This window comes from Bombus pascuorum, chromosome 2 (genome assembly GCF_905332965.1).
Source record: "Bombus pascuorum chromosome 2, iyBomPasc1.1, whole genome shotgun sequence".
NCBI classification, from domain to species: Eukaryota; Metazoa; Arthropoda; class Insecta; order Hymenoptera; family Apidae; genus Bombus; species Bombus pascuorum.
The window spans coordinates 9,522,972-9,547,884 of record NC_083489.1 but is presented as its reverse complement, the minus strand read 5'-3'; the positions used below and the strand labels follow the sequence as shown (position 1 = coordinate 9,547,884).

Here is a 24,913-nt window from a genome sequence, read left to right as displayed (position 1 = left end):
CGAGAGCCAAGCCGACGACTTCAGAATTTCTCTCTTCCTTTTTCTCTTTCCCACGATAATACGCTTCAGCTTTCTCCTTTCTACTTCTTTCGTCCCTTTTCTCGTCTTTCCAGGAATCTTCGAATTTTCCTTCGATTCCTATTTTGCATATTTTTGTTGACGAGTTCTATTTACAAGCGTAAGTTTCTTTCTATAGTTTGAGGATCTTTGTTTTCAATAACAAAAAAACGTATAATAACTACCAATTATGTTACAAAAAATGTATCTGACATAGTAGCCTAACGAAATATCTACAAATTTTCGTGCGAGACTACCGTTTCAAGGTAAATACCAATATTTGCAATCGATGAACAGAGAAAGTTACAGGAAACTACATCCGTTAAAGTTAAAGGCCCGTTACGGCATGCGAAACGCTTCTCTTCCTTTGCATCCCGAAGTTTACCTGCCAATTTAAAAGAACCATAATAAATCGTTCGAAATTTTTTACAAGTTTTTCCAAGAACAAATTGGAAAAACAGAGTACAATGGTTCCGAAAGGCCTTCGGTCCGTCATTGAGCTTCCAGACCAGTCGATTGAAGAAACGCTTCTCTCGGAAGATCGTGCGATAACGATATCCCATAGTGGGATACCGGCTGATTTAGGATCCTGTTTACCCGTGTCCCGAGCTGCTCCGTTCTCTCATAGGTCCTGTTTGCCATCAGAGAGAGTAGCCGCTAGGAGCTCGCGGGCCTCATTAAGATCCCAAAGCGAACCGACAGTCTCTCACAAATACGCAGCCCCTATTCACCTTTTTTTTTTTTTTTTACACCTCTAGCCTCTCTTCTATCTTTCACCATTTAATTTACTATCCGATAAAACCTCGTAGCTTGCACAAACGCACAAACGATGTCGTACAAATGGGTTGGAAGAATTTTAGCCTCTAGAAGAAATATCTTTGACCACCTTTGTGAGATTATGATCACGATGGATGCTGACGAACTGCTGATCTGACGGACGAAACAACCGTAGACCGGAATGCACACAGTCGTAAGGATTTATACGAAGATCAGAGTTTTATCACCATGACAAGTAATATTCTTTAAACAGACAATATTTGAAAATTGAACGTAATGAATTTTAAAATTGCTGTCCAGTAAAAAATCAAAAGTATAACTTGTCGTGTTGTTTCTTGCAGTCTTCGCATATATACGTATTCGTGTTTGTCAGAACATCCACTGTAACCATAACTTAACAAGTAAGATTCTTGCAAGATGTTTTATAGAAGAAGTGCTCCAAAAGGAACTTGCTGGAAAAAAGTACGGAACAAATCCAACGATAGTTTTTATCGAACATACTCGAGCGACTAGCCAACCACCTTTCGAAGATTCATCTGCGACATCAAACCGAGACGCGTTTTTCCCGCGGCGCACAAAATTGCGTTCGACCACAGCTCCGGATCGTCCGCGAAGCGTTACACCGCGTTCACGCGGAACGTGATCGAGGACACGCGTATTCACGAGACTCTGATCAAGAAGCAACACCAGGATACGTGACTTGAGGTATAGACTCAATGAAAAAAGGGGCCGTTGTCGATGAATTTTCATGGTGTTGTACGTGCGCGGCCCAACATGGTCGAGCAGGTTGTTCACGCGTAGTATTGTAGCATCCTGCTCCGAAGTAGCCCAAGCGCCATTTAGACGGGAACCCTTTCAGAAATTTAGGCGCCGACATCGTGATTCACCGGCTTCGAGTTACGAGCTAGACACTCAGCCTCTTCTGACCAGTCATTCTGCTTTTTTCAGAATGGAGTCCCGCGTTTGATCTCTGAACCGCCGTGCTCGAGGGTTGATTTGTTGAACGAAACCAACGGACCTGGTCCTCGTGTTTCGACTTTGTTCCTGGAAATTGGGATCGAGGTAGCTCTACGAGTGTGTGTGGATGTTGTTAGGGAAAACAACGGTTTCTTGGCTGGGACGAAGGTTATTAGGACTCATCGGAATTTCTTAAAACAGAGCGCCACACACGATCGTTAAACGAGAGTAAACGTTATTGATTCGTAAAAATCGTATTATAAAGCGTAGAAAATTAACGACGAATCGTCAGAGGAGAGAGAGATGTATGATGTTTTTTTTTTTTATTTTATTTTGGTTATTTTACAATTTGTCCTTATGGACATTTGGTAAAGTGTTATATCTTATTGATGAAGAAAAAAAAAAATAAAAATAAATATAGCATGTGGGTGGCTACCCCCAGCGGGGTGCCAGCTTCGTTTTTTCTAAGTTATATCTTTTATGATGTACGATAAGTAGCCACGGAAACACGTCAACAAGTAAAACAAGTCTCACGTAAATCCACCGTAACAACAGACATTCACCGAAAAATTACTGTCAATCGCTACCTATGACGAAACTAATTTCTCTTCTGCTCGAAACATTAAAACCCTTAAATTTCTCGTTAACACGAATTACGTATAGTTATCTACCGTTTGGAATTTCTCCTTCGTTCCGAAGAAGGCAACGCCCTTGAACATCCTCTTCATCCACCGTATCCGGACAGTTAGATATTTATCGTGCATCTCCCAAAAATTGCCCACTGGTGACGATAAGCAATATACCTATTCCAGATAAAGAGTCAGTCAGATATCTGGGCATGATTCTGGACAGAAGATTGACATGGAAGCAACATATCTTAGATAAAAACAAACGACTCAAAGCAAAATTTAAAAAATTCTACTGGCTGATCGGCCGACGCTCCAACTTAAACACGCAAAGTAAAATTACACTATACAAAGCCATATTAAAACCTGTTTGGACCTATGGAATCCAACTATGGGGAACAGTAAGTAATTCCAACATAGAAATTCTTTAACAATTCCAATCGAAAACCTTAAGATCCCTGATAGATGCATCTTGGTACGTCACCAACGAAACGATACATCACGACCTTAAGATACCCACGGTCAAAGAAGAATTATCCAAATTCAGCAATAGACATAGCACAAGAGTTAACAACCACCAAAACCCTCTAATTACTCAACTACTCGACACGTCGGCACAGATCCGCAGGCTAAAAAGACATTACTCCTTAGACCTAAGCAGTTATTATAACATAGTATAAACACTTATTAACCATGTCATAGTACCACGCCAGATAAATTTACTTAAAATTCTCTAACGAGAATTGATTGTAAAATAAACACAAATAAAAAGAAGAATCTCCCAAAATGTTAGTGACGAGGAAACAGCGACGAATGTCGCAACGTACAAGATACGCCGTGAGAGGAACGAAGTCGGCCCTCTCGTGTTACAGGGTGGTAGTGATGCCGGACAGACGTCGATGTCATCCGAAGCCGAAGCGAGATACGGAGAAAAACGGGGCTTGGAGGTGTGGAACGAAGGATAGACGCGAATATAACTTCAAGCATGACTATAAACTTCTCGCAATCTCGTCTAGACGAGACACGTGGTGTCTACGGCTGTTCTTACTCTTTCCCGCTCGTTGCTGAATTCTATCTTACCCTGTCAAGGGCACGCCAAGTCGAAAGACTCACAATCAGCTAAAAATCTTTCGTTTTCATTTCTGATATGTGCTGCGGCAGATTAGCTGGTTGATAACTGTGCAAAGGAAGAACGAGATTTGCACAGTGCATAGTTCCACCACGTGTCTCCGATTCGCAGGAATTCGGAGTTCTACGTGCTTGTTTCGCGGTTTGCCGATGGTACGTTATGGAAATTTGAGCATTTGCGTGGAATCGTTCAAATACATCGACGCAGTACCGTTGAAGGAGAGCGTTAAAATACAGTAGAATTCCGTTTATCCAAACCAGTGTCATCACAATTCCCGAATATATTCCTGAATTTTTATTATCCGACAGTTGTACGAAAATTAATTCCGATTATACAAATGACAAACAGAGAAGGAAAGAAAAGCTAGTGGATTCCTGTTATCCGATCGATCCAATTTTCCGGCACGTCTTGTACTCCATTCGTATCGAATAAATAAAATTTTACTGTACAAAGTGTTGGCAAATCTTGACCTTGTTACATTACCTCCGACTCAAAGGAATCATATGGAAAAAGGGACGGAAGAACACAGCTGGATTGCAATTACACACCGACTATTACAAATTTGTTTTTCGTTTTTACATGTGTAAAGTACACTTCATTTGGTGCGTGATTACGGCAACTTAATACTTGATCTCGTTCTGTAATAAAGTTTACGGAGTCTTCCGCAACGGTTGACAAATAACAACAACAATTTGGGAAACAGTCATGAGAACATTCGTTTCGAGATTCGGGTAGATTGGTAGATTCTTTCCCGTTAAAACGACGCAGTAAACGAGTTACGTGACGCGAGTCATGCGAGCAGGTAAAATCGGGATAGCTGTTTGACGAGAAACTTACGCATTTCACGTAAACAAGCAGAAATTACGAGTTTTTTTGAGCAAAGTGTTATTGTTATAGAGTCGCATACTAAGTAGTCAAAAATGGTCTACGTGAAATTTTGCACGAGAGTTCTCTACCAAAGCTTGTTGACAGGGAAATGCCCGGGAAAAGAAACGACGATGAAGTTTTGTGCTTTTGTTATCGATGAACCCGGAAAGTATCGACGAAGTCGTAATCAGCCGCGTTAATGAGCGATATTTCATAGCTTGGTAAATGAATACGTAATGAAGTCACGATTACCGGGAAATTGAGTATTTTTCCAGAAATCGATCGAGACAATGGTCGTTCTTTTTATAGGCGATGAATTTCACTTTCGACTAAAGTCAGTGAACCGTACGCACTACGACAGAGATACAATAGCGAAGTATAATGCTTCGAATTACGATTTCGATCGTGGTGAATAGATTCGAGAAACATCGTTGGAATCGTAATTAGTCACGTGACGAATTAATTAAAACGATTATCGAATAGAACACAGAATAGTCGTCGGTGAATACGTAATAGAAGCTATTATGCATATAGCTAGTGATCGTCTGGGAGTTGTCGGAAAATTTATCCATAAATCACATTTTACTTTCGATTAAACCGAATAAATCGCGGTCTTACAGGCTGCCATTTTCAGCTTAAAAACTCCGTTTGACGCCAAAACATTTCGTTACACGCTTTGCGAAATAAGATTAGATTTCTTCGTAAATCGAAACACAGATGACCGATTAACAGAATTTGCTAATTTCTACCCGCTAATGTATAGAAATACATTTCTTTAGTTTTGTTTTATCTTAGCCGGATAAGTCGCGATCGAAATCGGTTTGGTCTCGGTCGAAACACTGCGTGGTTTTTAATTTAAAGTCACGCGATATAAACATTTGTATCGAAGACCTCGGTCGATCAATGCCGGTCGATCGCGTTTTTTTTTTTTTTTTTACTGACGAACTTTCGAAACTATCCGCGTGAATCGCGTCGGATATCGCGTTTACTCCGGCATAAAATTGAATTTTACGCCACGCTATTAGAAAAGCCTGGCTCTCCTTACCCTTCCTCGGCCTCTGGTATTAGTATATCGTAATTGGAAGCTGCGGAAAGTTTTACTGTCCGCCGTTATAACCGACCTCGCACCGTTACGACGACGTTGCCGTCGTCATAATTAAATTTTTCCAGCCAGACGGACAGCGATTACAACGAAGGTGATTTCGTGCGCGCCTCTCCGTCTCGTGGATGAAGAATCGACGCGAAATTCCACTCGAAGTATCCAATCGAAATTTTCCGTTTCTCTGGAAGATTTCCTTCCGAGTCTTTAGAGCGAAGCTCCAATGCAGGAATAATATTTATTATATTACGTTGTCCGAAAAGTGTCTTTCTTTTACAGACACGTCATTTACAACAACGCATCTTCATACAAACATGAAACCTAATCTGTCGAACGTTATGATCTTTATTTTGATAGAAGAAAATGGATCATACGTAATTTGATAAAATAATATAAAACGGAAAATGTTGTGCATCCATTATCTCCTTATAGAACGAAAGAAACTTTTCGGACGACCTAATGGATTATGAACTTTCATGGCGATTTTTTTTTTTCATTTTATTTGGTAGAATTTTTACAATGAATTCTCATTGAGAATTATAAGTAAATTATTTTGGTACTGTTAACTGGGATTATAAGTGTTTATAGTATGATTCTAGGTGGCGGTTAAGTAGCAGTAAATTCATGTAGCCCAAATTTCTTAGTTTCCTTTTTTCTTCAAAAGTGGCATATCTTTTTTAAATCAAACATCTCAAGACATTATAGACGAAACGGTAAGCAAACTTCCAACGCAGGGTTTCCGGTTCAATTAAAAGTGATGGATTATCGATGAGGTGCTTAAAGGCTGCAAAGAAAAAGAAAACGTGTCACCAGGATGAAGACGATAGAAGAAGCGGCGCGTCGATAGCGGTTCTAATGCGGGGCTCATTAATCTTGCTCTCTACAGGAGGCCAACAATAACTGCGTGCATTACGATTACAATCAACCGTGCCGGTAAAAGCGACTCCTCGTAAGGGCGATCGTGGTGTTAATAAATCACGATTAAATCTGTCGCGAGGCGGTTTCTCGAAGGCCGCGTTACGCCGCGAAATTTATCCTGTAGTTAATTAATTTTACGGCGTGAAAACGAGCGACGATTACGCGTGCTGGCTGCTAGAAATTAAATTCATTAGCGAAACACGTGTCGACATAATGGATGCATGCTCTTCGACCCTTTTATGGATCGGTGTGTTCTTGATCACGATACCGCTGGCTTAAGGTCTATAAAGTGGTTCGTGAAACCTTCCACCTGATTCACATAAGCTTTGAATTAGTATCCTGACGCTTAGGATTTACTACTTGATCTGGTGTAACGGTTATCTTATGGCTACCCTCACAACGCACATTTCTCGAAATTATTAGTATCTGAATAACAATTCTTCGAATAATACATCGACAGTCGAAGGGAATGGTGTGATACAGAGGCAACCCTATTTTCTTATAAAAGAAGATATCTGTGACATTTTAGAGTTGATGGCGTATCGCAGAAAGAAACGAAAACCGGACGAGACGACTACATGACGGTGGAAGGAAGGTCGAGAAAGGGCAAGCGGTGGCGCGAATTAATTAAAGTTAGAATTTATCAGAAACGGTATACAGAGGCGAGCGTGACCCAAGGCGCAATTATCGTTAACGTTCAGTTGCTTTACGAGCCGCTAGCTCGTAAGTTACGAGTCGTAAATGTAAATGCGAGATTTGTAAAACGGTACACCAGCCACCCCTTGTCTTGGTGTTATTAGTACACTTCGAGGGGGAGGGGGAGGCAGAGTAGCGTGGATGTAATTAGAGAGCCGCGTAAATTATTATTCGCGAATTACATATGAATCAACCAAGCAATTTGTATCGGCAACGTATGTACTTTCTCGTGCAAGGCGTCTCGCCACCGTGCCATTTGCCTTGCTTTTAATAATCGAGATCGATCTCTCCAAACTTTACAACCATTTTTTGCACAGAATACGGTGTAAGTAACGAAAAGTGAAATATTATAACGGTAAAACTATACGATCTTATAATAAACTGATAAACAGAGAAACTGAAAGAGAACGTAAGACGACCGACAAGTATTTTATCGCGAAAATGGCATTGAATATTCAAGATTAAATATTTGCTAGAAACTTTTCTTGAGGTCTACATCCTTCGCCATGAATGAAAACACGTATCGATAATATCTCATTGAAGTTCCTTGCTACAGATAGTACCTAGAGAAACTTGTAGGTCGTTCTGACCGCAGACATGAAACTATTTATTGTTCCGGTCGAAGTATTCGGAATTAGAGATCGATCAGCTCCCGATGACGCAAGAATTTTCGTTCTGAATGAAAACTACCTTTAATCAGCCGCCGTCCTTGCTATCTACACGATCGCTAGTGAGCCGATTGTCCGTCAGCCGCAGGAATGTCAACTCGATCCGATTAAAAACTGACAGCAAAGTAGCGGCGACGGGTACGATGTGTGAACGTGCGACGCGACACGGAATGCGACGCGTGACGCTTGTCCCGAGGAATTCTAAACGCCCTGACGCGGCTTGCTTTCATTTGAACAGGTGTGAATCGCATAATATTTCTCTATTCGGACTTAACATTCCTACTTGGAACCGCTGCCTCAGGTTACTGCCACGCGATCGTTCGTCGCGTATTGTTTAACGTATGAAGAAATAGATTGTAGTAATTGGAATTATTGTTTCATAAACACTGCGTTCAATAGCTCCACATCTTTTTCGTTTCCATATTATCCGCCGTTACACATGTTCTTTTCTAGTATCTCTCTTAGCTTTCCCATATTTTCCTTGTTTATCCAACGATCAATTTTAACATTTTTTTATGCCGCGTGACCGCCCTAATCAAATGCGGATAAGACAAAAGTATATATTTTATTCATAAAATACGATCTACCACACTTTTGTCTCGCTCAAATCACTATAGTAGACTTTAATTACGAGGTAATTGCTTAACGAGACGTAATTTCGACTTCAAGCTGTTAATCCTATCTAAGGATTTCTCAAGTCTCTGGAAACGGTCGATTTCATTGATAATTAGAAGATACGATGTCGAAATGGTCGTTCAGAAACGAAAGATCGAGCGCTAATCCAAAGAGTCGATTACGATGCATCAGATTCTTACGTCAATGTTCCCGACGATCCGTGGCTGACGCGGAGCACGAAGGAATGCGAGTCGATTGTAAACGTAGCACGATCGGAATTTTCCTGGAAGGTAGACGCACTGACCGAATCTATTATTCGAATAGAAAGCCCACGCGTCGCTCCGGACCGAGGAATTTGTTATTAAAATACGCCCTCTTATTCGCCACTGGAATTGACTGGAATTCGCGATTAGACACCGAGCTCGACGAGAAGTTTGTTTTATAGACATGTTTATAGGCAAAGTATAGACTGAACGTCAAGGTCTTGGAGTTATCCAGTTGATTCTATTCTTTCGTTTCTCTTTTAACTACAAGTGAAGGTGAAAGAACTAAAAATAGAGGAAGATGAAGTATTTTTGGAAATAGAAAAGAAGCCCAGAGAGGTTCGGTTAAAGAAGTCCGAGTTAAGAATCAGGAGATCTGCCTTTCGATCCTTCGAATAACAAAGCGAGTAACTTTAGAATAACGTTCCAAAGGGACGTGCCTTATACCTAAGGCCTTTGATCCCTATTGTACCGAAAACTTGTATAAATACCGTTCATTTAAACGATTTGGGACGTTAAGTTCGAGCAAAGTCGAGGATGTATATACATAACACACAGGAAGCTCCGCGTCTAATCGTGGACGTTTGCATACACGAGTCTAACGATGATCATCATTTGGAATTTTGTCGCGATGTCGGACAAGTGTACACAAAGCAGCGCTAAAATCTAATGAAACGGTATAGCGGAGAATGGCAAGATTAATGGCCTCTTTGTCCCAGTTAGCGCATTTCTATCCCATCGCAGTTACCACGGAAAGCACCGGGGGGAAAACAGAGAAAGAAAGGTGAAATCCTTCGGCTAAGTCCGGATAACGGTTTTCGCGGTGCTAAACCGTCGTCGAATTACAAAGTAACCAACACTCGTTATCCGTATTAGCATTAATTAACAGGAACGGACGCACCTGTGCGCGGTTGGTTCGCTTTTGCCGACACCTCGCTCGTGAAACGCAAAAATACGTGTGCAACAAGCATCGTATCCGGCAGAATGTCGCGAAGAATTTCAAGATACGGAGTTTCGGGAGGGAATGGAGTCGTTAAGGAAACTCTCTTGTATCCATTTTCTCGGCCCGTTGTACCAAGTTCAAATTGTTGAAATATGCAGGGATTACCGCATCATGGAAACACGCCTCGAGGAACTTTTACGCGTTTTAGGGCGTGCAACTTGCCTCTGGATTAATTTATTTAATGGCGGATGGATGTTTAAGCGAGCTCCACCGACTGTTATGAGCTTCATTTCGGAGAGGAAAATGGAGGTCGTTAAGGAAATCAGATGGGAACCTCGGCTCTATCAAAGACAATGAAACGCCCGTGCGTCCTTTCTTACACCTTTTTTACATTTCTCAGTTTCATTATCCAGGTGCATTTCTCAATTTCACGATCCAGCTGCATAATTAGTTCTCAGTTTCTTACAAAGCGAGAGATGCCATAAATAATTGTACATTCCAACATAGAATTTAAAGCTTTAATATCTCGCTTTTCTCAATTTATAAAATCGATCGCAGTAACTTTTGAGCAGTACATTTCAAAATCTAATTCGAGATAGCAACAGACGCTAATACGTATCATTACGTGTATCTCAGAGTCAGATATGGATACGCGCGTTTAGGCTAAAAAAGTGTACTCGATTCGCGGTGTCATTAGGTCCGGCATCCAATTCAGGCATGCAGCGTGAGAAAGCAATTGCGGACCGACGACGGTTTAGATTGAACGGGTGGGCAATGAGCAGCCGGACAATTTCGGTACACACGAATCTCGTCGGGTCGCGTCGATTAACCCTTTAACAGTCGCGCTCGTTCGTCGACTATGACTTTGCTGTGCTCATTTTCAGCAACGCTCTATCGAGTGCGTCGCGTTGGATTAAGAGTCAAACGGTCAAACGTTTGAGCTCGTTATTCCAAAGACCTTTGTTCCATTCGTTTCGCGTAATATTTGTATGGAAACGTTCAATGCCTTAAAAGTAACTCGATATGAATTAGCAGAAGGAAATTGGAATCCAACGATCGCGAATGTTGTTCGGTGAGTCAAACAGAAAGCGACCATTGCCACTTACTCAGCGTGGGAAACTCTGTTTTTTGTCAACATTCTACGTTCTACAGTTTATTTGAGAAACATACGACGAGTATCTGCCGTGAAACTCGCACGACTCGCGTACTTTATTCTTTTTTATCAATCTTCATTATCAAACATAAGAAATTTAATGCAAACGTAGTAGCTACGTTCTTCGCTATGTTGATAAACGAGCGATGCTCTACGATCCGGCATACTCGGTCAATAAAGGAACTCCGTCTGCTCTATCTTTACGATTGTGTAAGAGAAGAGCGACACTATGAATATATTCCTATTTCCACTGTTAGACACCGTCGACTAACATAGTAGTAAATTTACATAATAATATCAACATCGATCATTACGATTTCAGATTATCACACACACACAAAAAAAAAAAAAAAAAAAAAAAAATGAAAAGAAGTTTCCCAAAACATTTTTCAATAAAGAGACCCTTAAACAAGCCTGCAGCCACAAAAAGTGTCCCAATCGATCAGGTTACATTACAACTCGGAGTTACCATATGCTCAAATCCAGAATACACGCAACGACATCGTATATGTACGTATATGTACATAAGCCACCAAACCGATGAAGTCACCTCTCGCGTGGACTCTGTTGGTAAACATATCCGTCACTTTCGAACCGCCTTACAAGGAATTACGTGAACCGATAGTCAGTCTTGTAATCGGGTCGAGAGGCGCGCGGTGTCACCATCGAAAGCACGGGATTTCCAACGAAAAGCGTGAACCACGATGGCACGCGACGCCCCGAGGTTGCATCGCGTCGCTCTCTTGGGAACCGGGCCAAGAGCGTCGGACAGTCTAGTCAGCCCGTGACATCAATCTCTATCATTGTGTTTGTGGCATGCATCGTGCTCATACAACGCCGTGGGCCCGCGAATTGCGCAGCGTACGCTCGAAGAAAAGAAAGCCGATGATTTTCGCCGCGATTTTCGCAACCATCGCGCGCGAAACGCGATCGTCCCTCTAATCCCGTTACCTCTTTCTCGAAGAGAGCCCACTAGAAACCGTGTCAAGGCGAAATTTTAATACGCCGCTATCGCTGCCACCTCTCTTTTTTTGTTTTTCTTCTTCTTACACGTAACGTAACGCTGTATTGGTTGTACGAAGAATAAAAGGCGTAGAATGATATTTTGAGCGATATTTGGATATTCGAGGAATATCCTGAAAAAGAAAGTTCGAGAATTCGCAAGTGTTCCGTGATTTATAGACGGGTATGCACATCGAAAATGTAATTTTCGAAAGTATTCGCTTAATGACCTTTTCTCGGCGTCTATAGTAAGCGATTCATCGAACGTTCTCTTGCTTCCTACAGTCATCAAGTGTATTAAAAAAATGGACATGCGTGAAGAAAAGGATAATTATTTAGAAAGCTGCCAATATCTTAGATTTTGATGATTTTCGTTCGATCTTAATTTTCGATATATTTGCAAAAAGCTGTCGGCACTACTGCAGTGAATTCTGACTATAATAATATGTCCGCGATAGTTTGATATTTTTCGTTATATTATTATTATTTTTCGTTTATAGTTTATATAGATATGGGTTAGGTATCATATTATCTGAAGTGGGGCGACATACCAATACTAACGCATACGCTGTAACGGACGTACAATTACAGACAGAATTCACTGTAGTGGTACCGACAGTATTTTGCAAATACCTCGAAAACTAAAAGAGTTCAAGAGTTCAAAGCGTTGACTTTTACGAAATTCATGAAAGCGGCAGCTTTCTAAATAATTACTTCTAATAATTAAAACAAAAAAAAGGTTGTGTGAACAAAAAAAAAGTATAATAAATGTGTCATTTGTTAAAGAGCTTCTGGAAGTAGAGTAGAAATAGGAAAGTTCGACCCCCTCGATGATCTTCGGTGGGGTGGTCTGAACATATGATGGCGGAAGACCGAAGATTTTGGAAAATGACTTAGAAAGCCAAAAGTCAGTTGAGAGGGTGGACCGATAATCTGGTACCGATAAGATCGATGCTCGGTGAACTTCGGTTCACAGATTCGATCAACAGAACAATTTTTCATGGCTCTTAAGCAGTAATCGGAGCCGATGGGGCGGAAGAATCGTTAAAGTGTACCTAGTCGGCCCTCTTCGCGTGCATTTCTAGGAGCACGATGTTCTTATCTCTTGTCCGATAACTTCGACGATAGGTCCCCGAACACCCTGATAAGAGGAATTATTGGGAGAAAATTCGTCGAATGTTCCGCCCATACACAGCTGCGCCCCTGAACTACGAAAACACCACAGCCCACAGCTGTGTAGATTTTTCTTCTTCTCTATGAATATACAGGGTGTCGCTCAAATAAGTTTATTTTAGTCCCTTATTTTAATCTATATGTAAACGTAGACGAAGAGATGCTTTTTTTATACAGAGATAGGTACGTTTTTGTGTAGAAAAATGTGAAACTCGAAACGGTTGGCTGATTTTCGTTAACCTAAGTTGTAGGAAAAGAAATTGAAAATATACGAGCGTTTCATAAATTAAGCCCTCTCCCTTACTACGTTGTGAACATTTTTTTTGTATTATTTAATTTGTACTTTACAATTTGTCCAGCTGGACATTCGGTAAATTTTTCTAGCTTAATTGCTAAATAACACGTGGATGACTACCCCCAGCGGGATACCATCCTCGAGTTTGTCTAGTTTATTTCTTTAGCGAGATTAGTGGGATGTTTTCTCCTTGGTAAACACTTTGTGAATTCGTCAGCATGAACAAACGTTCAAGGAGTACCTTACGCATACTCTATCTTTCCTAACTAGATCTTGATGATTCTTGATTCGTGCGAACTCTAGACTTTGTTTCTTTCGTTTTTACTTATATCTGTTTACAACGTTCACGTTATAACGCCAGAAAAACATCTTACATAGAATTACAAGCATTATTCTCACTTTTTATCTACGTATATTCAGAGTAACACGTAATAGTAGCGTACCTATGGCTGAGCAAGTCATCGTGACACTGAAATTACTATGTCGTGGAAAACATTCTCTATCCAAGCGTCTGATAGTTAAGATAGCATTGTCAGAATGACATATACTGAATTCGAATGGACAGATATTCGCTTCGTTTACGGACGAGCGAATTGAAATTGCATGGATTTGAAAAGAAATCATTTTCAATAACTTTCTTCGCTAATTGTAAATTTCAAGTACTCTATAAATATCTGACAATAAATTGTACGACTTCTGTTCGTCGTTAATAGGACAACAAATTTTCACCAGCCGCTTCGATGACACCCTGTGTACGAGTGTTGTATTAAAATTCAGCATTCAGGTTCAATTTCTATTTCGCTTGTTCGCGTTCCTGTAAAAGAAGACAAACCCCTTGATCCTCGAACGAAGTTAAACGAAATCAAAAGATGAAGGTAGCTGGATTTCTCCGTGAAAATTGCAGGACATTCTATCACGTGGTCCGCTTGTCGAAAGTTCATGATAGCGTGACGAAACGGTGCTGCGCAACACTTTCGATGCAATCGTAAAATTTAATGGAAATTAAATTGCGACGTTTCGCGGCACGCCGCCCCTTGGTCGAGCGAACGGCGCAGAAGAAGAGCAAGAAGACACCGGCAAAGCGAACGGGGAACCAACAGAGGGGCTTACGAAACGCGAAGAAACAATTATTGCCGCGCCATAACTTGCCGTAGGCATGCCCATTATGAGGCGCCAGTCGTTGCGATTGTACCTAGTTTTTACGCTCCTGCCGCAGCCTTGCATAACTGGGCTTCAATAGCTTCCGTAATTCTTTGCTTAATCGTGCTTCTCTATCTCTCTTTCGCTTTCCTCTATTTTCCTTTTTTCGAACTCTTTTCTCCTTACTCTCGCTGCTTCCATCCAGTTCTCTGTACTGTTTCTTTTAACACCAGTCAATATTTTATAATCGTACCAAGGCAAAAAGAGACAATAACTCGTAGAAGTCAGAAGCAATTAGCGAAGCACGCGGCCGTCCTCGTAATCGTGGCAAGAACTCGCCAGCTACTTGCGAGAATCGTCAACGAATCGTTCAGCTTGTGGAACGTCGGATAAGAACGTAATTAAATCGGCGAAACGACCGAACGTACGATTACCGTGGACGGCAGAAGTTGTTCTGGAACGTTGTTATTGGATGGAAGAATTCGTTTCATCTTATTACGGAAAGAATTGTAGGATACGACAAGAAGGTGACCGAGGATCTTTTATGCTCGACACATTTGATGAGTTTGTAATTTCTCATTGACCGTTGCAGACAGTGGATCGTGTAGGGTTAGTGAATACGAACGAGTTGGTGATGTCTAATCCGTGATTGGATACGTTGCAAAAAAATTAATAGAAAGTTATATCCTTCTAGATATCTAAAATGAGAAGGATTTATTGATGTCACTTGTGATGGCGCTAAACCGTCGAGCTATAATCTATAATTTATAAATACCAGGCGAGCTACTTTAATCCGACAAGATAGCTTGGCGGACAAAATCTTTCTCCGCGGAACCCTAGCGAGAGCGTGAATCTTATTTTTACCACGCGTAGCAGAACGGTGCCGTAAAAATAGAAGAGAAAAGCTTTTCTCCCCGGCCTACTCGTGCGGGATTAATGATTCCTTCCCTTTTTATGTTTTTTTATAAATATAATCCTTGGATGGCGCAGGGGATAGGCGGGCGATCCCGCATAAAAAGCTCGCGCCACCCTCCGGTAGACCCTCGCCTCGGCTCGATTAATCACGCTCGCGCGTTTATCCGCGCGCGCCTTCACCGTCCCGGTTTCGAAAGATTCTCTGCCCCCGTGGAAACGAGACGCGACCGTTTTTAATTGCATCGTTGTGACGGCGAGGCGGCGTCCTTGAAAAACGAGAAAAAAATCGAATGTATCGCGCGCGAACGCTTGCGTAACCCAAATGTCCCTCCATCCGTTCGATCGGTTTATTACGTTCGCCCCAGCGAGCCGTGCGATAAACAAAGCCATCGTGATCACGGTGACGAGCACCGTAGCCTGAAGCGTTCTTCGGCCTGCACACGTGATTGCTAATCAGCTTCACACGTGTTCCATGCTGTCGTTGTTTTCTCTGTTGACAGGGTACGTCGTCAGGAAATACAGGCTGCGATTAAAAAAGGAAAAGTATCTCACGATAAAGCGAGAACACGATTGCTTCGTGCGAAGTACATAATCGCGATAAGAAAGTTTTCTGACACTCGTGTGTTTGATAAAATGATTTTCAAAACGTTGATTGGTTCATAACGGCTTCTACACACTTTCATAACCAACGACGTATTTAAGTACTTATATGTTTATCTTTTTTTAAGTTATAATTTCAAAGTAGCCAACCTCGAAGCAATTTCTTTTCAACTTTAGTTAAAGATCAGAGACAATCAAACGTGTGTTGAAATTGAGAAAAATCGAAGCTTGAATCGTACGCTTTACAAAATATCCTATGTCTTTGGGAAGTGTTAAATATTTTTTGGAAATTAAACTTTTTTAATCAGATGAAAAGTCTCTCTGGAGCATCGAATCAAAGCACAGATAAAGTTCGAAATAAGTTTTCGGTTACAGATAGAAGCTCTGCTGCTTGCAGAAACGCCACGTTATCTTTTGTTCGCGTGGAAATTGTAAGCTCAGCGTCCAAAGGTCCCGGCTAACCCAGGTTAAATTCTGTAGATCCGAGGAGAGAAGAGATGGAATCCTTTTTCACGCAGCGGCAGCTGCCGAATCCACGTTTGCACCTGCTCAGCCAGCCACGTTCACCTCAGATACGCAAGGATATCCGACGACGTTCATTGTTTATTGAACGCGTTCGAGTGGTAGCCAGATGCGAGCAGTTCCGAATGATCCAGATGACTCGAACGATTTTCTCGAGCAGAAAAGATATTGATTTTTCAGAAGATGAAAAAATATGAAATGAATATTCTTTACACGAAGCATCGCCCTAAACCACTCGACAAATTCACCCCTTCTGTATTCTTGAGAGCCAGCCTCTTATTCATTCGTTCTACGAGCTAACGAAATGCAACCACTACGAATAAAAAGCGGAGTAAACTTCCCAAAAGAGCGACCTTTATGCGAACATGGCTTAACGGAGGAATCGACCATTTCGTTCCGTATACGGCGATTTGAATATATTTTGCGTCGAATTGAGAGCGACTCGAATGCACAATTAAGAGATAGGCAGGTGGCAAATACAAAGCGTCCTTTGCGTACTTTTGGCGTAGTTAAGAAGCTTTCAAAAGAAGAATCCTACACCATTGGCGATGCATTGTCGTTCTGTGAAGTCCTCACGAACCGAATAAAGACCTTTTATGGAAAACCTTCTATCGAAATGGTCATACGACGTCAAATAGCACCATGTTATCTTTTAAATATGCGCTAATTTATACAAAAAATGATACAGGACGTTTCAGAAAATTAGATTAGTCCGGAAAAGCTTCTTCGCACAATACAGTCTCTTATACTGTTATAGGCTCATAGTTAAAAACTTCTAACAACTCCAAAACGAAGAGTTTATTCTCCCATAAAGTCCAACCTGCTGTTGAAAATACAGTGTTCTAGGAATTTTACATGATTCTTTCTTGTAAAACACTTCTGTACACTAGTATCCGATCAAAAGAAACTACATCGACCTGTCAATTAGGAAGTGAGTATCAAAGCGAAACAGCTGTTCGAAGCGCCTCCTAGTCGGTCATAATCCATGCATCTCCTATTCATCAGTCTAAGGATCGAGTGTCGAGAAGCAAGGTAGACAGGTGCGTGAGCGATCGATCTTCGATCGTTGATGTTAATGAACGACATAATGGGGGATTCAATCTATATCAACGGGCAGGGGCCAGCTGCGGCGATAATAACCAAAGACTAAATATCTCCGAGTAGAGATCTCTAATTGGCCGTAATCGACGCCGATAATTGCACGCGTCGAGTCCTTCTATACGGCACCGAGGCAACTCCGCGAGATAATTCCCGCGGCACGATGACACAAACATTAAGCTATCTCAATCTGCGATGCGGCAGGTGCGCGTTTTATGCCGCACCGCACGATCATCATACTCGAGAGGCGCTACTTACAACGACAACCAAGGAGAATGAAGTGCACTCTCCAAAAATTGAATTTGGAGTTCCTGATATCATTTTCTAGAAAGGTATTATCTTTATCTGGAGTCTTTTAACGGCTTGAACCGTGGAAATATCGACAGGACGTAAAAGTTTCAAGTGCCTCCTTTTTCTCTTGCTCTTTTATTACTCTGATAATCTTTCTGATTTAGCGTAATATCGTTTAGAAACGAAGGCGTATCGCGATCATACGGCATATAATATTCCTCGATTTCATAACGTGCGAACTTATTACGCGCAGGCTTATATTTTTCAAGATTTCAAGCAATTTAACCGAAGGTCTAGTTTCTATATACATATACATACTAATGGTTTCGTCGATATCAAAATGCAGATACGAGCCCCTTCGATGATCGTATACGACAATGAATCACAAACGGGGGCCTGTTTCTAGCAGAGGGTACAAACGCAAAGGTTTGGAAGTTTTCCAGGAATCAAAGAGGCCAGGTGCATAGAACGGCACGAGACTGGGCCGGATCATCGCCATTAGAAAAATGTCGACAGCACGATCGCAGTAGGGGAGAAAGCTAGACAGGTGCAAGGTGTCGGTTTCGTTCGATTGGCCAGGGCAAAAAATGCTCACGACTCGATGCGTGTTCCTTGAACGACCAATGAGTTGCAATGTTTTTCTGTCGGTGTCAAAGAACCCCAAAAATCGAGCTGGAACACACCTGTTCCATGACACGACCCTCGCAATTAGGTAGAAAACAAAACGAATCCGAACGATCTGCACGGCTGTTCGTCCGCGGAGAAGCGTAAACACCGAAGCATTTTAATCTGGCACGCCAGCTGCTTGTCCCTGGCACGAGGCAAAGCTCGATTATCGACGCTAAAAAGTGTATCAGCCGGCCGATCGCGGCCTCGAACGCGAACAGGTGCACGCCACCACGAACACCATCGTTAACCGGCGACTCGTGGCGCTGATCCGTGTCTCGTTTGAAAGTTAAACACACTTGAGGTCAGAGGGAACAAGGGAAGGGAACATTGGCGAAGGAGAGCCGTAAAGTTTCCTCCGAGGAAGAGGCTCCGTGGTTCGAAGCATTAAAAAGCAAGGGCGATCCGAGGCGAAAAGGTAGCCCGAACAGCCACTAAACCTTAGTTCGCGTGAATTTGTAGGTCGAGCCGGGGTAAATGCTCTTCTATAGTCTATGTCTATAACATCGCGCTCTCATTTGGCCACCGCTGGTGTTCCAGTAGCGTAGCGTAGCGATGGGAACGCGGATAACTCGAACTTTGAGAAAATCCTTTCATATTCTTGAGAGTGGTTGAAAAACGACACGAACTTTCTTACTAACAATTGCGAGCTAATCTTTGAGTTAAGGAAATCTATGGTATACGAAATATTATTAGACAAATTACGAGCGTGAGAGTCAAGTTGCAACGTAATTTTCTTTACGTCCAAAATTTCTATGGGACTATAATGTCACTAAACAACGTCTTAAAGTCCGAATCAACGAACGAACATGAAAAACTGGTGATCGATCGACGATACCAAGGCTGCATCAGATGCATCGAGTGGGCATCCGTGACTGCTAACGAAGGGGGCTTGGTCCGAAAGAAGGACGAAAGGAGAAAGGAAGGTGTAGTTTTACCGACTGCCTGCTGGCTTCCTGCGGCCGAGTCAGCGCACCGGGCCGCTTTCGGCAGGTGGCACTTTGCAACCTTTGTGCATCCCGGCGTGCTGCATTTACCTGCATGTGCTGCACTCACCCAAGGCGACTGCTCAGGATCGTGCCACGAACAGGTGCGCCAGAGCTGATTTTCAGGGTTCCTTGACTCGATTCTTCGGAAAAACAGTGGCCTGCAAATTGACCAGTATTTTTGTCCACGAGATTTTCAATATTCGAAATGTCGTTTCTTTATAGCGTTATATAACTCTGTTTACGTCACTTTCCAGTCTAAGTTAATTTCCTAAAGCTTTATGCTACAGTATTTTTTAAACATTGAAAACTTTCTTATTTGTTGAATGTATATGTCAGTGAGATTCAAACGTAAACAAATTCGACGATCGTGTAGAACTGAAGTGTACATATTTTATAGCGATATAAATATTTTGAATTATCTGCGAGTTGATAGAGGTTAAATAATTATTTTAGTTATAGGTGATGTTTTAAGTATAGTCGCAAAAACAAGTGTTGCAATCGAATGTTCGTAGAATCTCATGACACAGCATTTTTAAGTGTCAACAAGAATAACCGGAACCATTAAGGATTCCCCGACAAACTCAATATTTTCCCCGTCTATTTAATGAACACATTAGTAATGCTAGCTAAAGATCTTCAGCTATATGTCGCCACATCCTTTCTTTAATTGTAGATCGTTTGCTAAACACGAGTCAACAATTAGACAATGTTGTTTGTCTCGCTTACGAAACCTTGTACATGCTATTTGTTACTTCGTACGTTTTCAACGTCGCTCGAGTCAAGAAATCAATTTCCGTACAGAACGAACTTTTATAAATCGCAGATCTCTTTGCTGCCATGAAATTTAGCTGATAACAAGCTCTCCACGCAGATAAAATCGATCATGTTCCCGTTACGTGACGTTTTGATGCAATAACTTCATTGCGAAATCACCACGAGATATACATACTTTCTTTTCATCATTCCTAAATGTTGTTTACCTTGTATTACGTGAATAGCTTTGACATTCGAGGTCACGCTTCAAGCAATAAAATTGATTTATTAAAGATAATTGCATGACCGTGACATTGTGAGATAAGGACAAACACTTGAAACATCACGGTCACGAGGACGCGTTTCGATCAAAAAGCTTGAAATAATAACGTCACACTTCGTCTTGTCGATTCCGCGAACGATACGAAAGTCATAGAATCAATCGGGGAAGGGATTACGCTTAGAAAAAAAAAAAAAAAAAAAAATGATAATTCATGCGGAGACAAATGATTCACTGCGTTACAGGTTGTGCGTAAAGCGTGACAGAGCGTTACTGGTATAACTGGGCCAGGTGATTCTGGATGCTCAAGGATTCTCGAGAATTACTTTGAGACGTAGAGCAGAAGAATAACAAGACCGAGGGCAAGTCGGTCGAGTTACAAAGGAAGATTGATTATGGAACGGAAGATTATAAATCTGCCGGCTTTGTCGTCGACCAATCAATTTTTACGTGTACGTTGTTCGAACAGAAAGCGAATAGAAGATGTGAAAAAAGATGAAAGAGAAAAGCGTAAACTTTGTGTGAAAAGATCGATAAGGTATTCGTAATATCTCGGCAGTAAAATTAATACAGAATCTTTAAAACTTTTCAATCCTATAAAAGGCATGTTAAACGATCCTCGTGAAGTCTCGTAAAAAGACCTGTTATTGGACTGAACGTCCACTTTCTCTGTACTCCGTTGTTAAAAAGTTAATGAGACGCGGAAAGAATTAAACAAACATCGGTTACAGAATGGCGAGAACGATAGATGGGCTATGGAGAATTCTATACGACTATACGAGTGCAGAACCAGCTTGACCACCTCGAGTTTACCGTTGATCGCTTGATAAACTTCCGCAAACGAGAAATTAACGTCCCATTCGACTTTAACGGCGGATCTTCCGCCGCGCCGTGTCGAACTTCAGGGATCGGCGCTTCCTGATAAATTGTCGTCGATGATAGCATTTAGGAGATTCCTAGTCGTTTTCAATCCATGTAATTGGTGACTGGCAATTTGTTTCTTTATTCCCTATAATCGACAAGTTTTTGTTTGAATTTTTTAAGATTTAACTCCTCGTAGAAGTACGAGAAAATTAAGGACAAAAACTTAAATTTTCTGCTATGCTAATCCTTCTGCAAAAATCACAGGAGATGATCCTCAGCATCGGCGATACGAGCAAGAATCCAGCGCGCGATCGAGCTACGCCAGCGGCACCATCCTACCAAATACATATAATCTCCGGCAAAGATATAATGTCCATTAATAAAAGAGCATGCACTGGCGGTCGGATCGGCTCGTATCTAACCTACGCACGGGAGACTTTTCGATGATCCTTTGTAGGGTCTAATCGGACCCGATTGGCCATAATCGTACGCGTATGCACGCCACCGGCCGATCTTCGCTGCAAAGATCTTCGGTGCAACGCGTTCGCGCGGTAATAATCAATGGGAGAGGGTAGAGGGAGAGTTCGGTAATAAACGAGGCAAAGTGGTTAATGCCAGGCTGGCGGTTAACCCGAGGTGCAATATGCAAGTTAGCGTCTCTCTCAGCCGGTGATATTAGAGCCTGGCTGCGCCGTGGCTTGGTCCTGTTTTCGGATATTAAGCCGAGCTTTGCCGGCCTTCGTGCGTCCTGTAATAATTGTCTTCATTCGACAGCCGGCGCACTTTGTGCGCCAAAGTAAATTCACGGTCGCAGTCGGGTGCACGGAATTAACGCGGCAGCGGTGTTGCTTTTTGGACCGACACGTTGGACGCTCACTTTCAAATATTACGCGAATGAGCTCTCAGAGCTGGCTACGAATCGGTGCCCTTTCGTTAACGATCCAATTTCCTTGTCAATCGTGGTTGATATTGGTATTGGTATTTCTATTGTCGAAACACGTAAAGTACAAAATATCAGAGGGAAATCTTGCAAATATTTAAGTAAGCTTAGATTGTTGGTTCTCAAGATCAAAGATTTAGTACGGTTTTGACATTTTTCGGGACAATGCAAGACCTAGGAGACAAATTCTTCTTTAAGTGAATATAGGAAGAAATAATTATTATTCATTTCAGCTTTTCATTCTCGATATACGATCAAACATCGATTCTTTCTATTTGCTCGAAATCTCAAAGAAAAACGTATGAAGCACCCTTCGTGGGGATTATAGCGGTAAAAACGAGCGGCGGGTCTGGCGGAGGATCTCGGTCGCGAGACGGTGTTCCTGAAGGATAGGCGCGGAGAGACGAAAGCATTGGGCAGCTAGGCCCTGCGAGGCCTTTTATCTTGGGATCTCGGGGTTAAGAATCAGCCGACAGGAGGATCGTTGCGGCAGCAGCAAGGAGCAAGGAGCAAGGAACAGCGACAGCAGCCGGCGTTGAGGCGGCTGCACTCGAACGAGTCACGTGCATTGCGTGCGCGCCAACTGGGCTAGGTCGATGCACGCGGATGCACAAAGGGCTCAAGCCACGGAGCATGTCCGAGACGAGCCACCTGCCGACAGATGTTGAGTCTAGCAGCCAAGATCCGAGCTTGCATTATTCTCCAGCCGGCCTTTGCTGCGTCTCTCCTCACCTTCCCGTACCTTCCTCTTCTCCTCTTCGTTGATGGAGCACGATTCGGTACCAACGACGTGGACCTTTGTTCGTTCTCTTACGAAAGTCGCAACGCAATACCCTCTGCACGCTGGTTTCCGCACCTGCCCGCCACGACCACCTCCGGATCACCTCGAATTTATTGACCCTGCTGCTCCTCGACTCGTCCGCCGAATAATAGTCCCTGCCAACTCGTAGCTGCTGTTGCTCGTTGCTTTAGCATTCACCCCGATATTAATAACAGCGATCTTAGCAACGATACCAGCCATAATACACTTGCCATTATTTCGATAATTTTACGTCTTTTCTTTCGAAGATCTCCTTTCACCCTCGATCGCCATGAGATTTAAACTCGATAACGTCGGGTTACGAGACCCGCATGCGACGCGATTTCTACCGGTATGCTAATAACGTTTCGTTACAGCGTTGTATTTTCATTGAAGAAGCTCCGGCACGACGACACGAGCACCGGAAACAGCTGAATTCATTGTCACCGTCGAAGAAGAATACCAGGAAAAAGGAGAATCATCGACGCGGCGAGGAGAGCTACGGGGAATGGCCCGAGTCACGCGACCGGCTCGCGTACATCCTGATGCTCCTTCTGTCCCTTTAACCGAGGGAGTCGTTTGCAAGATGTCATTCCGCGATCTTATCTTCGGTTGGTTGTCGTGTACTTGGATCTGTGGTTCACCGGCCCCGAACGCGTAGGCTGTTGCGAACAATGAGTTCTTCTTTACGGCTGATAACGATCGTCCGAAAGCGGCGATCAAATTCTGTATCTTTCGTCGCGGTTACGTTTTCCGATCTTCTAACGCATTTTATCGTTTCGCCGTGGCGTTTTGTCCTATTTTTCTTGCAGGAGGATCGACGCTGGCCTCGAGCCTGACGTAACGATCCATCGTAAGAAGAACACGCGATGCGACTGCTAACGCGTCACAACGGAAAAGACGATTTTTTTCATTGAGCATAAACAGACCACCTGTGGAAATAAGTGTTACGAAAAAACACGTTTTAAGCGAGTAGCGAGGGCGAACAAAGGAAACAGGAAGAGAGACATACGCGGTCGCGTGACTCGAACTACTTTGGACGTGATCCATCGATGCTGACGATTATTGTTTGTTGCGCCATGTGACGTGCAATTTAGAATTGAAAAAGAATCGACCGTTCCCGCGACACGTTGAAGGTTGCATTGCATTGGATGGTATTTTGTAAGTGTTTACTTAATTTTATTTTCTATTATTGTCGCGAGAGAAGTTATACAATTACCAGGAACAAAGGATCTTTTGAGACGTATCAAAAATATCAAAGGGTCTTGTATTGATGTACGCATTTATGCTGAATAACCTTGCTTCAAAATACAATAGCATCTTTTATCATGTTTCGCTAATTCTCATTGCGAATCGACCTAGTGTACTTATGTAATGTAAACTAATTTCACAAGTTGTTAACCATTAAAACTCGTATTGTATCGTGTCTTAGTGTCTAACAGACAATCTCTACAAATTTTTATAACGATCCACGAATATTTATAACATTGACGTGTTAACGAGCTAACAGAACATTAAAACAATGTCACGCTGTAAATAACTACTCCATCAAAATTCATAAATTCCGGATCGACAAATTAGTTAAGACAAGGTTGTAAAAAATGATGACGTCTGACGAGATCTTATCCGTTCGCGTCAACGACTCAGAGAACACCTGCGGGGCTTATAATACGCAGCTAATTTCGGCACGGTGTGATTTTGTTGCAGTTCGATGTATATTATTCGTGCAACCCCAAGGTCCACACAAGGCGAGGGAAACAAAGTTGTCAGACATAGAAGCGTGTGGAAAATGAGTCGGGTCATGTAATAACGCGTTTG

The 24,913-nt window shown here is 42.2% G+C and overlaps 1 protein-coding gene and 1 long non-coding RNA gene across 6 annotated transcripts in view; one reads left to right on the top strand and one right to left on the bottom strand.

Moving 5' to 3' along the window:
* LOC132916389 (3-phosphoinositide-dependent protein kinase 1) overlaps positions 1-24,913 on the bottom strand; it is a 408,115-nt gene that overhangs the window by 171,824 nt on the left and 211,378 nt on the right. The gene's annotated exons all lie outside the window — the stretch shown is intronic.
* LOC132916325 (uncharacterized) lies at positions 2,295-3,998 on the top strand. Its single transcript, XR_009660073.1, has 2 exons — positions 2,295-2,549; positions 3,190-3,998. It is a non-coding gene; the product is annotated as an uncharacterized LOC132916325 (long non-coding RNA).